Source organism: Stegostoma tigrinum, chromosome 26, assembly GCF_030684315.1.
Source record: "Stegostoma tigrinum isolate sSteTig4 chromosome 26, sSteTig4.hap1, whole genome shotgun sequence".
NCBI lineage: Eukaryota > Metazoa > Chordata > Chondrichthyes > Orectolobiformes > Stegostomatidae > Stegostoma > Stegostoma tigrinum.
In genome coordinates, this window is record NC_081379.1 from 16,205,333 (window position 1) to 16,221,796 (window position 16,464).

The window sequence follows — 16,464 nt, forward strand, 5'->3', positions numbered from 1 at the left end:
TGATAAATGATATAAAAATGGAACCTTAGGGATAGTGATTATCATTCAGCCCATTTTGAGAGTTTGCATGTTTGGGTACATTTTTCAGTATAAGTTACTTTGTGTGTTACTTCTTTTAATTTTCAGTGGATTGCACAGATTGTCTACCTGTCCTATTTGATTTTATCTGTTGCCAATAGTTTAGACAGTGACAGAAATGAACCTTGAAACACAAACATTACAGTGGGCTGTTTTCACTAACAAAGTTCTAATTGTGACAAAATATTTTAAGCCATGTTTATGATAGCATGCATAATTACATAATATTCTTCATTTAACATATCCATGTTAAAGTCAGTGTTAGCATTTTGGTCATGTTCCTCAAATAAGTAAATATCATTACTTATGGAAAATACGACTTCACAGAGAGTGCATTAGAGGCTTACAGCATCATGTATCAATGATATAGCTCTGTTCTATACATAAACATTCACTACCCCTGCCAATACATCAACACAATCCTAGATGAATTTATAGTCATTTGACAGACTACTAATTGACTTCTGAGAGACATAATTGATTTACAGAATCTTCGTTGCCATTGCAAATCGCGAATGGAGTCATGTAGTTCCCTGTTCCATTTAGCCATGTTTTATTTGTTCACAGGTTGTGGGCATTGCAGTCTAATCCAGAACATATTTTCCCCATTGCCTTTGGGGAAGCAGTGCTGAGCTGCTTTTCTGAATGGATGCAACCCATAGCAGATGGGTACACCCATAGTGCTGTTAGGGAATGAATTCCAGGGATTTTGACCCAGCAACAGTGAGGAAATGCTGATATAGTTTCAAGTCACAATGGTGTGTGATTTGGAGGAGAGCTTCAGGTGGTGGTGATCTAATGTCCTAGTCCTTCTGGGTTATGAAATCTGCAGATTTAGTAGATATTGATCAAGAAGTGTTGGTGGGTCACTGCAGTGCATCCTGTAGACAGTACAGATTGCTGGCACACATGCATCACTGGTGGAGGCAATGAATATTGAAGGTGGTGTCCAACTTCTTGAGTACTGTTGGAGTTGCACTCATCCAGGCAAATGAGGAGCATTCCATCACAGTACTGAGTTGTATCTACTAGATGGTGGGTAGATGTTGCAGAATCAGTAAGTGTGTTACTCATCTTAGAATTCTTAACCTCTGACCTGCTCTTGTAGCTAGAGTATTTATGTGGCTTGTTCATTTCACTTTCTGGTCAATGATAATCCAAAGAATGTCGATAACTTGGGTTGGGGGGATTTCAGTGATGGTACTGCCATTGAAGTTCAAGGGGCAGTAGTTAGATTTTTTCTTTTTCAACATGGCCTTTGGTTGGCACTTGCATAGCATTAATATTGCTTGCTGTTCATCACTCCCAATCATGATACTTTCCAGGTCTTGCTGCTTATTGACACAGACCGCTTAAATATCTAAGCAGTCAGGAATGGTATTTCATCTTTTGCAATCATTAGTGAGTATCCCTACTTCTGACATTACGATGGAGGGAAGATCATTGATGAAGCACCTGAAAAAGTTTGGACTTAGGTTGCTTCCCTGAGGAACTCCTACATCAATGTCCTGGGATTGAATGATCTGACTGTCAATAGTCATAGAACATAGAAAATAGAACATAGAACAATGCAGCGCAGAACAGGCCCTTCGGCCCTCGATGTTGCGCCAACCTGTGAACTAATCTAAGCCCCTCCCATCATTATCCATATGTTTATCCAGGGACTGTTTAAATGCCCCTAATGTGGCTGAGTTAACTACATTGGCAGGCAGGGCGTTCCACGCCCTTACCACTCTCTGAGTAAATTCTTGGCCATCTTCCTTTGTGTTAGACATAATTGCAACCATTTTCTTCCTGACTTCCAGTGATTCCAGTTTTGCTAGGGCTCCCAGGCAAGCGTTGCCTTGAAGTGAAAGAAGTGTGAAAATGTGATGCAAAAGAAAGATTCTTATATCACCTCAAAATGATTATGAACTTCTTGGCATTTTATATGAGAGCTTTGAATTCAGTCGTAGGCCGGTGAAAATTGGAATAGATGTCAAACTCAATATGAATCTAGCAGAGCTAACTTTCATCAGCTATCCTACCTTCTATTACCCACCTTGTGTGCAAATCAGGGTGATGGCACTGCTAGAATTGGCTGCAATATTTTTGAGCTGTAGCACTTAGTACAATGGTTGGTGAAAGAAAAGCATTTTCTGAAAGGAAAAAGTTTTCCTCAGGCATTGTGAGAGATGCAATTTACCAGACAATTCTTAAACAATAATGATCTATTAAAATGTTGTAACATTTTACCCTAAATTGTGCTTGTTAGAATTATGGTAGAACCCTTTATAATTTTTTTTGTAAAAAGAAAAAAACCCAAATATGAATTTGTAGCAGAGATGTAAAGAGTGTTGTGGTGCTGTGTAAATGTGCCTATTGTTTCCACATATTCGTAACATCCTTTTGTTTTCTGCTAGATGAATCATCTGCTGATGAAGGTGAGCAATGCAGTTGTTTGAAAATGAATTAAGTTTCAACTTTGATCTCTTATCATTATTATCAAACAGTCCCTTGTCAATTTTAGCAGCGATTAAATATGGGGCAGAGCTCCCTTTATGACGGGTCTAGGCCTGAAACGTCAGCTTTTGTGCTCCTGAGATGCTGCTTGGCCTGCTGTGTTCATCCAGCTTCACACTTTATTCCCTTTATATTATGTCTTTGTGTTGGAACAAAATAATCCATTGTGTAAATGTTACACAAACTAACCTGAGTTGTGGCTTTCCCGGATAAGGTCGAGAACTTAGTTGCAAACCTCTGCAGTTTCATTCTATAGATACACTCTTGCAAAAAAAAAGTTATTTTTGCCGGTCCTTCTTTTGTTAGGATTGTGAATATTGCCACTGAAAGGATACGTACTTGACCTGAGCAGAGTTAAATATCAAAGGATGAATGATTAGTTATTTCGTTTGTTCAGCCATTTGGTTTTTCTGAATGTAAAAATGATAAGCTTCCCCTTTATGCCAAATCAATTAAGTCAATGAATGATTTCAAACATGATGACATTAAGATAGCTATCAAGAGAAATTGCAGTTGAAAGAAGAAAATGATATTCAGTTTACCTCTTAACTGCCATTAGAGATTATACTTTTTATAGTATGCTTGACTAGATGTTAATAACAGACTTGATCGAAATATCTTCTTGGGTTAATTAACTTCCTGACAATCATTGAGTACACAAATCAGGTTAGACCACTTGAATAAAAAACCAGAACATAACTTGTATGTGCAAACCAATAGACTCGCAAAGGTCAAAATTGAAGTTATCTTGCTCTGCCACAGTGAATACGTTGTAGGTAGTCACTGAGTCTGCAAGAAACTGATGCCTCAAAAATAGGGTAATTTAGTGGGGATTGGCAGTCCACACCTGGAGGCACACACACAGAAGTTCATATTCAGAAAAAATATTGGCACATAGGTGGACCTAGCCACTGCAATTAGGCAAATAAAAGAAACTGAGAAATTCTTCTGTTTAATTTCATGAAAATAAGAAGCATTAAAAGATGAAAAGATTCCTTCAATGATTAATTACATTTGTGGTATATTTGGTAAGTGCTCTTCTCCAATATCAATTTTAGAGCATGGGCTGTTGGAATTTGAAAAAGCTCATAAATTACTTGAGACTCACTTGAACTACAGATGCTGGAGATATGAAATAAAAACTGAAAATGCTGGAGAAATTCAGCAGGTATGACAGCATCTGTGGAGCAGGAAACTGACACAGATACAGCCTAGAACTTATGTTTGTATCCTTCAAGTTTCTGCCAATTACAAAAATTTAAGATTAAGAGCAAAAGGAAGGAACTCCTCGGAACTTGGTTCGACTTCACTTCCCTGCCCCTGCTGGGCAATTTGTCTTAAATACACCCTTTATGACCCAAGTGACTGTGGATTCAATGGCTTTAGAAATGAAGGCACAATAGAAGAAAGTTAGTTTGAATTAGAGGTAGTGCTCAATTGAATGTCCTAAGTTTGTGGAGGGATGTTAATGATGATAATTCCACAGAATTCTGATATAATTCCCATTGTCAACTCATTTTATGAATTTCATGTGAATCTGCAGTGGTACTCTATGTGTTAAACTCTAGCTCTCACACAAAATCGTTAAGCTCTCTTAAACTAAAGCACCCACCAAAGGCACCACAGTACTTCTAGCTAAGAGTCTTCACAGAAGAAATTACAGAAAAAACATTCCAGATAGCAAGCTCAGCAGAAGAAAGGCTGGAGAGACAGTGGAGAAGGCAGAGCAATCCGGAAGACTCATTTCGTGTGAATTTTGAGAGACCAAGTTTTAATTTACTGTTTTCTTATTATTTGAATTTCTAAGTTGGACCTATGTTATTTGGAACATCATACAATTAGAATACTGTTTTATTAAGAAATGGTAGTTAGAGGGGAATTATTCCATTTGTTAGTGGTTTTGTTATTTTGTTCGCTGTTAGATTAAATAAATAAATTTTTACTTGTTGCTTATGGAGTCAGTATCAGGGATTCCTTTCATTTAACCACTCTGTTAACATATTACATGGGACAAGTCGAGCTTCTCTGGGTGTTTCGGGTTTAGTTAATGACAGGGAACCTCTACTCCTGCCAAAATAGATTGAGGCTGGTGTTTTGGGTTAATTATCAGAGGGGTTTCACCTGCCCCTTCTCTGTAACATTTGTCAGATATAATAGCAAGCAGAAAAGCGAAGTCTGTGGTAACATGGTATTGGGCTTTGTGTGAAGAATGACATAAATTTACAGTGGAAATGGAGACATTTCAACCCAAGAGTTAACTGTTGGTCAGCAGGTAGCACTGTCGCCTCTTTTCCATGAATGATTAATCAAAAGATCATTTTACTTTCATTTAGATATACAGCACCACACTTGGGCCATTTATCACAGAAGGGCAGAAGAGATACCCCTGACTAATCAACATCACATTAGTAGATTCTGTCATCATCGCATTGCTAATTGCGGGAGCTTAGTATGCAAACTGACTGCTGGTTTTACGATATAACAGCGATTGTACTTCATGACTATAAAGTGCTTTGAGATTTCTGTTAATTATGAAAAGCATTATATTAATACAAGTACAGAAATTGCTGGAGAATCTGAGGAGGTCTGGCAATATCTGTGGCGGGGAAGACAGATTTAGTGTTTCGTGTTCTAGTGGCCATTTATTCAGAACTGTACCTCTCAGTGACCCTTTTCCAGAACTGTACCTCTGAAAACAAGACCTGACATTGGTGGTTAGCAAAATGTTGGAGTCAATTATTAAGGGTGTTAAAACTGAGTATTTGGAAAGTGGTGACACGATCGATTTGAGTCAACATGGATTCACTGAAGGGAAGTCATGCCTGACAAATCTTATGGATTTTTTTTGAGGACATAACCAGTAGAATGGACGACAGTGAATCAGCAAACGTTGTATATTTGGACTTTCAAAAGGCTTTTGATAAGGTCTCATACAAGAAATTCGTAAGTTAAATTAAAACTCACAGAAGTAATGGATTGATCTGGACAGAGAACTGCTTGACAACAGGAAACAAGTTGGAATAAACAGGTCCTTAGGTTCACTGCTGGGACCCCAGATGTTCACAATATGCGTTAATAATTTGGACACAGGAGTTGAATTCAATATCTCCAAATTTGCAGATCACAATAATGATAGGGTGGCAGTGTATGCTGAGAGAAGGATACTAAGGGGTTGTAGGATGACTTGGACAGATGGTCGAGTGGGCATATATTTGGCAAATGCAATTTAAAGCGGATAAATGTGAGGCTACCTACTTTGGTGGCAAAAACAGTAAGGCAGATTATTATTTGAATGGTAGCAGTTTAGCAGAAGGTGAAGTGAAACGAACCCTGGGTGCCACGATGGAACTGACACTGAAAGTTGGCATGCAGGGGCAGCAGATTGTGAGGAAAGCTAATGCTGGCCTTCATAACAAGAGGTTTTGAGTATTGGAGTAGGGATATCAGCTGCAGTTATACAGGGCCTTAGTGAAGCCACACCTTGCGCATTGTGTGCAGTTTTGATCTCCCAGTCTGAGAAAGACCATTCTTGCTATTGAGGGAGTCCAGCGGAGGTTCACTAGACTGATTCCTGGGATGGCAAGACTGACATTTGAAGATTGGATTGACTGGGCTTATGCTGTCTGGAATTTAGAAGAACTTGGGGGGTTCTCATCAAACATAAAATCCTGATGGGATTGACATGCTCAATGCAGGAAGAATGCTCCCAATGTTGGGGAAAGTCCAGATCTAGGGATCACAGTCTAAGAATAAGGGGTAAGCCATTCAGGACTGAGATGAAGAAGAATTTCTTCACTCAGAGTTGTGAACCTTCGGAATTCTCAACCACAAAAAGCTGTTGGGGCCAATTCGATAGATTTTCAAGAGGGAACTGGACATGGTCTTTGCGGTTACAGGGATAAAGGGGTTGTAGAGAAAGCGGGAGTGGGATACAGAAATTATGTGATCCGCTATGATTATATTGAATGGTGGTGCAGGCTCAAAGGACAAAGTGGCCTACTCCTGCACCTATTTTCTATGTTTCCATGTTAACTCTGTTTTCTCTCCATATTTGCTGCCAGACCCCCACAGTTTCTCCAGCAATTTTTGATTTTATGTGTTTCAGATCGTCAACATCCATGATTCGTTGTTTTATTTTAGTATATAACTCCGAGCCTGTGAGTTAGCACCTGCAGGAGATTGGAAGAGGGTGATATCAGAAAATGGAAAAATGTCTGTAAAATTCAATATTTGTCTTTAATAACAAATGCAAATTTACCTAAACCTTATATTTGGGAAACGTAATTATGAGGAGGACAGCAAAAGGAAGATAATAATTGAATTTCTCTTTCCACAGATGTTGCCAGATTTTCTGTGTTTCTCTGGAACTTCCTGCTTTTAGTAGAAATTATAATTTTGGGATATAAATGCAAGATTTTTTATCACGTCTGCTAATTTAATATTTTGTGTGATTTTTAGCAGTTTCTGAATCTATATTATCAGTATGCTATGACATAAAGTTAGTTGAACGATTGTGTTGTTCTTTAATGTGGGATTTAATGGGAAGAACTGTGAAATATTTTTAATGTAAATGTGGTTTGTATAAGTTTTTTAGTGAAGAGCAATGAGCTGAGTATGTAAAACTGCTGAATAATTGACTCATCCATGGAATATCATGGGACTGCTGTGCTTGCTCTGCTTCCTCCAAATTTTAGATTTTCTATGTGGTGAAGTTGACAATGTGGTGGGATGCAGCACATTGTGACACATATTATAAACACCTGTAACAGTACTTAAATAGCCTTATTGAGCACTCATACAGTTTTGATTATAAATGTGCAGCTCAGGCATGGTTGCGTTCAGTGATTCACATGTGCAGGGGATCTCACTCGTTGCCCCACTAGCTAACATGTTGTTGGCAAAGTGAAATATTAGCATGATAGATGAGTATTGCATGATAAAATCATTGTGACACCTACCTGCTATCTTGCAGAATTTTGCATAATTTTACTTTAGAGTGGATTTAGCTTGATATCAATGCATTTATATGGAGCTAAGTAAAATTTTAATATATTTTAGATGCAGTGCTTGTTCACAAACATGGAGGAAAGGACATGAAATCCAAGCAATCTGTACATGCATCTACAGGTATATTTTTATGCGGTCCTCATGTTTGTGTGCTTTGTTCAATAATATATTATTCAAAAGTTTGGTTTGCATAATCACAGTTTGAGGACTTCAAAGAAATTAAATTAAATTGAAAGCAGGTCAGTGAGACAGGCCTTTCTATTTTATATAATACAAAATTCAAGAGGAAAGATTCATTCAGAACTCTATTTCAAATTAATCCACAACAGCAAGTGAGTTAGTAAAAGGCAATTTACAATTTTCGCTTTGCTTTTACAGATGAAAGTGTAGTTATGTCTTTTCCAGGTATGTTAATTAATGTTTTTGATGAATAATACGGGTAGTGTCATTACTACGAGTCCAGGAGTATGTTTGATTCTAAATTTATTCACGTATAGAGAAGTAGTAGAAAAGTTTGCAACTATGATCCCATGAAAATGAAGTTCTTGATCTTTTCACAGTGACATGTTTTGTTACATGTTTGTATCATGTTTGGTTTATACCCTAGAAAGTGAGCTTGATGAATTGACAACATTTTTTCCCACATCATTTAATGGTGTTATCATTGTTAAATGCTTCCTTATCAGTGATCATTTTTGGAAGTACTATTTTTCTTCCAAAGTGTTCCAGGAATAATTGGTCAAATAATGAAACACATTATATCACAGAATAACAAATCCCATGGAATGAACCAAGTCTGCAGATTCCCTTAAAACTGATTTATAAAACAATTCATAAACTGAGTAGAGCTTATAAATATTAAGAAGTCTACTTCTTAGACTTTACTAAAAGCTTAATTTTTATATATTATTGGTGTAAGGTTTCTTTGTCAATACAGCGTTAAGCTGGAATGGGCAACTGAATATTCAAATTATTAATTTGATTTGGGGATTTATCTGGATTTGAGGAGTCATTGAAAGCTTGGGTTATCTGCTGATACATTGCTATGTACCCTTCCTTGACATAATGCTGCTGAAAACCTCAAATGTACCTTTGCCATCTCGAGACCCTACTATTCCATTGCTTTCTTGGCCAGTCTCCCATCTTACACCTCCCATAAATTTGAGTTTATCAAATATCTACTGTTATCCTGGGACCTCTCTGAGGCTGAAAATAATTGTTTGTCAATTTAGTGTTATATTTGGCCCTGCAATGATGATCTCACCTGAGCACAGTATTACTAAGACTGCCTATTTCTGTCTCCAGACATTGCCCAATTTTTCCTCTGCTACCACTGAAACCCTTATCCATGCGTTGTTGGTGCAAGAGTTGACTATTCCAGTGCATTTCCAGCTGGTCTCCCTCATTCTAATCTGCATAAACTTGAAGTCACCTAAAACTCTGTGCAGTGATTGTGATGAGGCCAGATAGAACTCTTAGAATTTAACTTCCCTGATTGATACTGTTAATCTAGTCAAATCAGGGCACCACAGCTGGAAGATATAAGCAGGAGTGTCAGATGTTCTAAGCTAATAAAATGTGAGGCTGGATGAACACAGCAGGCCAAGCAGCATCCCAGGAGCACAAAAGCTGACGTTTCGGGCCTAGACCCTTCATCAGAGAGGGGGATGGGGGGAGGGAACTGGAATAAATAGGGAGAGAGGGGGAGGCGGACCGAAGATGGAGAGTAAAGAAGATAGGTGGAGAGAGTGTAGGTGGGGAGGTAGGGAGGGGATAGGTCAGTCCAGGGAAGACGGACAGGTCAAGGAGGTGGGATGAGGTTAGTAGGTAGCTGGGGGTGCGGCTTGGGGTGGGAGGAAGGGATGGGTGAGAGGAAGAACCGGTTAGGGAGGCAGAGACAGGTTGGACTGGTTTTGGGATGCAGTGGGTGGGGGGGAAGAGCTGGACTGGTTGTGTGGTGCAGTGGGGGGAGGGGATGAACTGGGCTGGTTTAGGGATGCAGTAGGGGAAGGGGAGATTTTGAAACTGGTGAAGTCCACATTGATACCATATGGCTGCAGGGTTCCCAGGCGGAATATGAGTTGCTGTTCCTGCAACCTTCGGGTGGCATCATTGTGGCAGTGCAGGAGGCCCATGATGGACATGTCATCAAGAGAATGGGAGGGGGAGTGGAAATGGTTTGCGACTGGGAGGTGCAGTTGTTTGTTGCGAACTGAGCGGAGGTGTTCTGCAAAGCGGTCCCCAAGCCTCCGCTTGGTTTCCCCAATGCAGAGGAAGCCGCACCGGGTACAATGGATGCAGTATACCACATTGGCAGATGTGCAGGTGAACCTCTGCTTGATGTGGAATGTCATCTTGGGGCCTGGGATGGGGGTGAGGGAGGAGGTGTGGGGACAAGTGTAGCATTTCCTGCGGTTGCAGGGGAAGGTGCCGGGTGTGGTGGGGTTGGAGGGCAGTGTGGAGCGAACAAGGGAGTCACGGAGAAAGTGGTCTCTCCGGAAAGCAGACAGGGGAGGGGATGGAAAAATGTCTTGGGTGGTGGGGTCGGATTGTAAATGGCGGAAGTGTCGGAGGATAATGCGTTGTATCCGGAGGTTGGTAGGGTGGTGTGTGAGAACGAGGGGGATCCTCTTGGGGCGGTTGTGGCGGGGGCGGGGTGTGAGGGATGTGTCGCGGGAAATGCGGGAGACGCGGTCAAGGGCGTTCTCGATCACCGTGGTGGGAAAGTTGCGGTCCTTAAAGAACTTGGACATCTGGGATGTGTGGGAGTGGAATGTCTTATCGTGGGAGCAGATGCGGCGGAGGCGGAGGAATTGGGAATAGGGGATGGAATTTTTGCAGGAGGGTGGGTGGGAGGAGGTGTATTCTAGGTAGCTGTGGGAGTCGGTGGGCTTGAAATGGACATCAGTTACAAGCTGGTTGCCTGAGATGGAGGCTGAGAGGTCCAGGAAGGTGAGGGATGTGCTGGAGATGGCCCAGGTGAACTGAAGGTTGGGGTGGAAGGTGTTGGTGAAGTGGATGAACTGTTCGAGCTCCTCTGGGGAGCAAGAGGCGGCGCCGATACAGTCATCAATGTACCGGAGGAAGAGGTGGGGTTTGGGGCCTGTGTAGGTGCGGAAGAGGGACTGTTCCACGTAACCTACAAAGAGGCAGGCATAGCTGGGGCCCATGCGGGTGCCCATGGCCACCCCCTTAGTCTGTAGGAAGTGGGAGGAGTCAAAAGAGAAGTTGTTGAGTGTGAGGACGAGTTCAGCTAGGCGGATGAGAGTGTCGGTGGAGGGGGCCTGGTCGGGCCTGCGGGACAGGAAGAAGCGGAGGGCCTTGAGGCCATCTCCATGCGGCATGCAGGTGTACAGGGACTGGACGTCCATGGTGAATATGAGGTGTTGGGGGCCAGGGAATTGGAAGTCCTGGAGGAGGTGGAGGGCGTGGGTGGTGTCACGGACGTAGGTGGGGAGTTCCTGGAGATGTCAGATGTTCTGTTCACTCTTGTGAACTGGCTTTGAGGAAGCTGGATCAGTGTGTCAAGGACTTACCATGTGTAAATAAAGGGTGGAGATGAGAAAGAGGTGGGGAAAAAAGTGACTAGTGTGATTGCTGTCCAGGACTCCTAACAGTAACCACAATGTAGGCTAAAGTAACAAATGGGAAACCTTGGGTGCTACGATAATGATTATTCCTATTCCATGAGTGATTTTATTAATTAATAATTTAAAAGTTAAGGCAACCCTAGGTAGCAATACCATAATATGTTTGAATGTTACATCCATTTTGAAACAGAAGAATGGGTTCCAGAAGTGGAATTAACTCGATGGCATGACAGTTGAAGTATACGCACAGCTTAGAGGTAACATAGGCAGTCTATCAGCGACTGAGACCAAGATTGACTGCCCAAGATTCACAATAAGCCAGTGTGCAAGTAGAACAAGTACTTTAGGAGACTGAATGAATGCTTTTATGTATTATGAGAGGAACTGAACCAAAAATATTTTGGATGGAAATCAACTGCAAAGAGTGTCAATAATCATGAACCAGTTTTCCACAGGCTGTACCAAAATGCATAAAATCCCAGTTAGACTAGCAAGATTTACCTGACTGACTGCTCTGGATTACAAAAGCAAGGTTTGGTTATTAACAAAAAATATCTCTCTTTATTGTAACATACTTTGATTTAACAAATGGCAGAGAAAAGGGAGGATTACTAGTTTGCTATCATATGATTAGTATTGCACGATTACAATTTACTCTCACATTGTTACCATTCATCTCTTATTCTACTGAGAAACCCATTTAAAAACCACAAATACACACACAGTCACACAAGTTAAGACAGACTGTTTAACACAGATATGTACGGGAAAAAGAGTTATAGATAAAACATAGATTCCGACGATTAAAACTCTGTTGAATTGTCTCTCACTTTCCCTTTTGGTTGTAACAACAATGACATGATGTTGTCTGTAAACTGATGGTCATTATTCACTTCAATATTTCAGCTTCCATTCCAGTTTATAATTCAAAAAGAGAAAGAATGTGTGGTCCCATGTATCAGTTATGCAATGCTTTGTTCAGATCATCCCTTGAATATAGTGTGTAGTTTGGTCTTCTTATTTATGTATGCTCCTTTCCATCATAGAACAGAAAAATGTTTTGGAGGTATTTCAAAAGAGGTGTTGCCTTTTGGAACAGAGACAAAAAGGTTTTTTTTTCCTCTGAGTGTTGTGATTTTGCAATTCTCTGCCTCAGAAGGCAGTAGGACCAGTCTGGTGAGCTTCATTACATTTTTTCTTTGGCAACAATATCTTCCTAAAAAAGTGGACCAAAACAGCACGCAATACTCCAGGTGTAATCTAACCAACGTTCTACACAGGTGAAGCAAGTCTTCACTACTTTTGTACTCCAGTTCTCTTGCATTAAAGTTTAATAGCATTAGCGTCCTAATTTCATGCTGCATCTCCATGTTAGCCTTCAGTAAGTTATTGATTTAATGATGTGGATGTCAAGATCCCTTTGTATATTCCTATTTAAGAAATATGCTGCACATCTTCCTCCTAACGTGGATAATGTTCCAGCTTCTGTAATCTATTTCATATACCATGTTCTTGTCACTCATTAAGGTTTTCCAAATCCCCTTGAAGTCGCTTTGTCTCACCCTCATAGCTCACATTCCCACTCAGTTTTCTGGTCATCATTGAACCTGGAAATATTACATCACGTCCTCTAAATCATTGATGTATTTTATGAACAGCTTAAGTATGGATCCTTTTCGCACCCCATTAGGAGCAACCGACGGACGTGGGAATGAGCTGTGCATCCCTACTGTTTGTTTGATGTCAGTTAGCCAATCCTTAATCAATATCAGCAGATTACCTTCAAACCTATGTTCTTTAATTTTGTTAACCAATATCCTGTGGAGTACTTTATTAATAGCCTTCTGCAAACCAAGTATCCTGTATGCACTGACTCTCAATTATTGATTCTGTTAGTATCCTTTAAAAGAAGCTTCCAAAAGTTTTATCAAACATGATTTTGCATTCAAACGTTCATGTTAGCTATTCCCACTCTGTCTCCATTTAACACATCCTTTGTAATAGATTCTATCAATTTCCCTGCTCCTGATGCAATGTTAACAGAATTGTTACCTTGAATTGCAGGAGAATCTATAGAATTTTCAAGTGGATCACTAGTGGACTATCTAAATGTTCCTGACATTAATGACAACAAGGATGACTTGACAGTTCATATAGAAATAAATATGTATGAGTTGGTGATCATTACAGAGTCATAGACGTTAGATGAATTGAATATTCAAGCATATTTGACATTTTTAAAAGGAAAGAAAACTTGGAATAGGTAGTGGAATCACTCTGTTAATTAAGGATCATGTTATTATAATAGTGAGCAATGACCTTAGTTCAAAAAATCAAGATGCAAAATTAATCTGGATAGAGATGAAATAATAAAGCTAAGAACTAACATGTGCAGGTAGTTTATAGGAACAAAAAAAGAAGTTGCTAGAAAAGCTCAGCAGGTCTTGCAGCATCTGTGAAGAAAACAATCAGAGGTAACATTTCGGGTCTGGTGACCCTTCCTCAGAACCTCAGAATTCAAAGACAAAGGATACCCAAAAAACTGTATCAGAAGATGCCTGTCACATGAATGACACCAGGAAGACACTACACGCCCCAACACACTCATCACACTACCTTACATCAGGAACACGTTGGAACTGACACAAGGCTCCTACATCCACTGGACATCAGAATAACACACAAACCCACATCAACCCTACGCCAACTGCTCACCTGAACGAAAGACCCACTACCCACTATGGACAGGACCAGTGTCATATGCAAGATTCCCTGCAGAGACTGCAACAAACGCTACATTGGACAAACAGGAAGGAAGTTAACCACAAGGGTACACAAACATCAATTGGCAACAAACAAAATGACCAATACCCACTCATCTCTTTCCACAAGGATAAGGAGAACCACCAATTCAATTGCGACAACACCAGGATCCTGAGACAGGCAAAGCACAGACAAGATTAGATTCCCTACAGTGTGGAAACAGGCCCTTCAGCCCAACAAGTCCACACCGCCCCTTAGAGCATCCCAGCCAGGCCCATCCCCCTATAACCCACACACCCCTGAACACTACAGGCAATTTAACATGGCCAATCCACCTAGCCTGCACATCTTTGGACTGTAGGAGGAAACCGGAGCACCTGGAGGAAACCCACGCAGACACGGGGAGCATGTGCAAACTCCACACAGACAGTTGCCCGAGGCTGGAATCAAACCTGGGTCTCTGGCGCTGTGAGGCTGCAGTGCTAACCACTGTGCCACCATGCTGCTCTATGTTACTCTGCCACATCCATTGTCTTTGAATACCTGGAAGAGGTACCCTTCTTCTTCTTGGCATAGCTCTGTGCCGCTGCAGTGTATTGTTGCCCTATTAAACAATATTCTTAGGGTGGTTGCTGTCAAAATTCAGTACTTGGTTAGTGTGTGTGGCTTTCCTGCGTACCTTTGTTAGAAATTCCCCATTTGTCCTGCATTTCTCCATAACATCCAGGAATGGGAGTTGTTTGTTCTTCTCCTCTTCTCTGGTGAATCTGATTCTGGTCAGGGTGTTGTTTATTAGTTCATGTGTCTCCTCTAGTTGGGTCTGTTTAATAAAGTGTGCCATAAACATTATGAACTTATCTTCCTGGCTAATTTTGCTAATCTAATTCTCATAATCTTTAAATGCATTAATATTAACTTAATTACTGCAGATTCCTTCTTACAAACCCTATTATTTCTTCTTGTATACTCCAACCGATAGTAAGGTTCCAATAAGGGCACCTATAAACTACCTGATAAAAACTGAAAGAATTGCAAATGCTGTAAATGCTGCAACACAGGAATTTCTAGAAGTTTGGTACTCCACTAAGAAGCCATTAGTAAACACATAGGTCTCAACCCCATACACACTCTACTGCCAAGGAAAACTGGAAGTGAGGTAATCCAGCCCAACAGACACCAGAGTTCAAATAACAGGTGGGAAAACATAACAGCGCTTCATTGGAAGCTGCACTGATGATGTTACCCAGCAGTGTAATGAAACATCTGTGGAACAACGAACCAGCTTGGCGAGCCAACCATGTACGACATTGGTAATGTGCAGTGAGCAAAGGTTAATTAATGTCTACATGGTGAAAGAGAGTCTGAATTTCTAGGTCATTGTGATCAAAATATAAGTATGTTTTGTATTCAATTAGCATGTGAAAAGAATGGATCAAAGGCTAATGTTTAAAACTAAAATAAAGATGTGACAATCAAAGCTAGATAAAGTGAACAGAAAAGTTAGATTAAGGGATTGACCAATAGGGATGTAGTGAAAACATTACATAATATTCCACAAAGATGCTTTTCAATGGGAAAGAACGTCTCAGTGAAAATGACACTCTCGTACATCTCTGAGAAGTCGGTCGGTCAGAAGTTTGGGAGAGAGTTGTAAACTAGCAGGGAATGATAAAAAAAGGAAAAAATTAAGAGTAAGAGAGAAAGCTAGCTTTCTTTTTATACATTTGTGGGACGTGGGCTTTGCTGACTAGCCAGCATTTATTGTCCGTTCCTAGTTGCCCTTCAGAAGGGGTGGTGAGCTGCTTCTTGAACTGCTGCAGCCCACTTGCTGTGGGTTGACCCACAATGCTGTAATAGAGGGAATTCCAGAATTTTGACCCAGTCAGTGGTATATTTCCACATTAGTATAGTGAGTGGCTTGGAGGGGAACTTACATATGGTGGAATTTCCATGGGTCTGCTGCGCTTGTTCTTTTAGATGTCCGTGATTGTGAGTTTGGAAAGTACTGCCTAGTGATCTTTGGTGGATTTCTGCACTGCATCTTGTTGGTGGTTCATGCTGCAACTGAATGTCAGTTGTGGAGGGAATGGATGTTTGTGCATGTGGTGCCAATCAAGAGGACTGCATTGCCCTGGATGGTGTCAAGCTTCTTGAGTGTTGTTGGAGCTGCATCCATTTAGGCAACTGGAGATTATTCCATCACACTCCTGACCTGTGCCTTGTACATGGTGATCAGGCTTTGGGGAGTCAGAAGGTGAGTTTCATGCCACAGTAGCCTCTGATCTGCTCTTGCAGCCACTGTGTTTATGTGGTGAGTCCAGTCGAGTTTCTGGTCAATGGTAACCCCCAGGATGTTGCTGGCGGGGGATTCAGTGATGGTAATACTGTTGAATGTCAAGGGATGGTGGTTAGATTGTCTCTTACTGGTGATGGTCATTTGTGGTATGGATGTTACTTGCTACTTGTCAGCGCAAGCCTGGATATTGTTCAGATGTTGTTGCATTTGAACGTTGTCTGCTTCAGT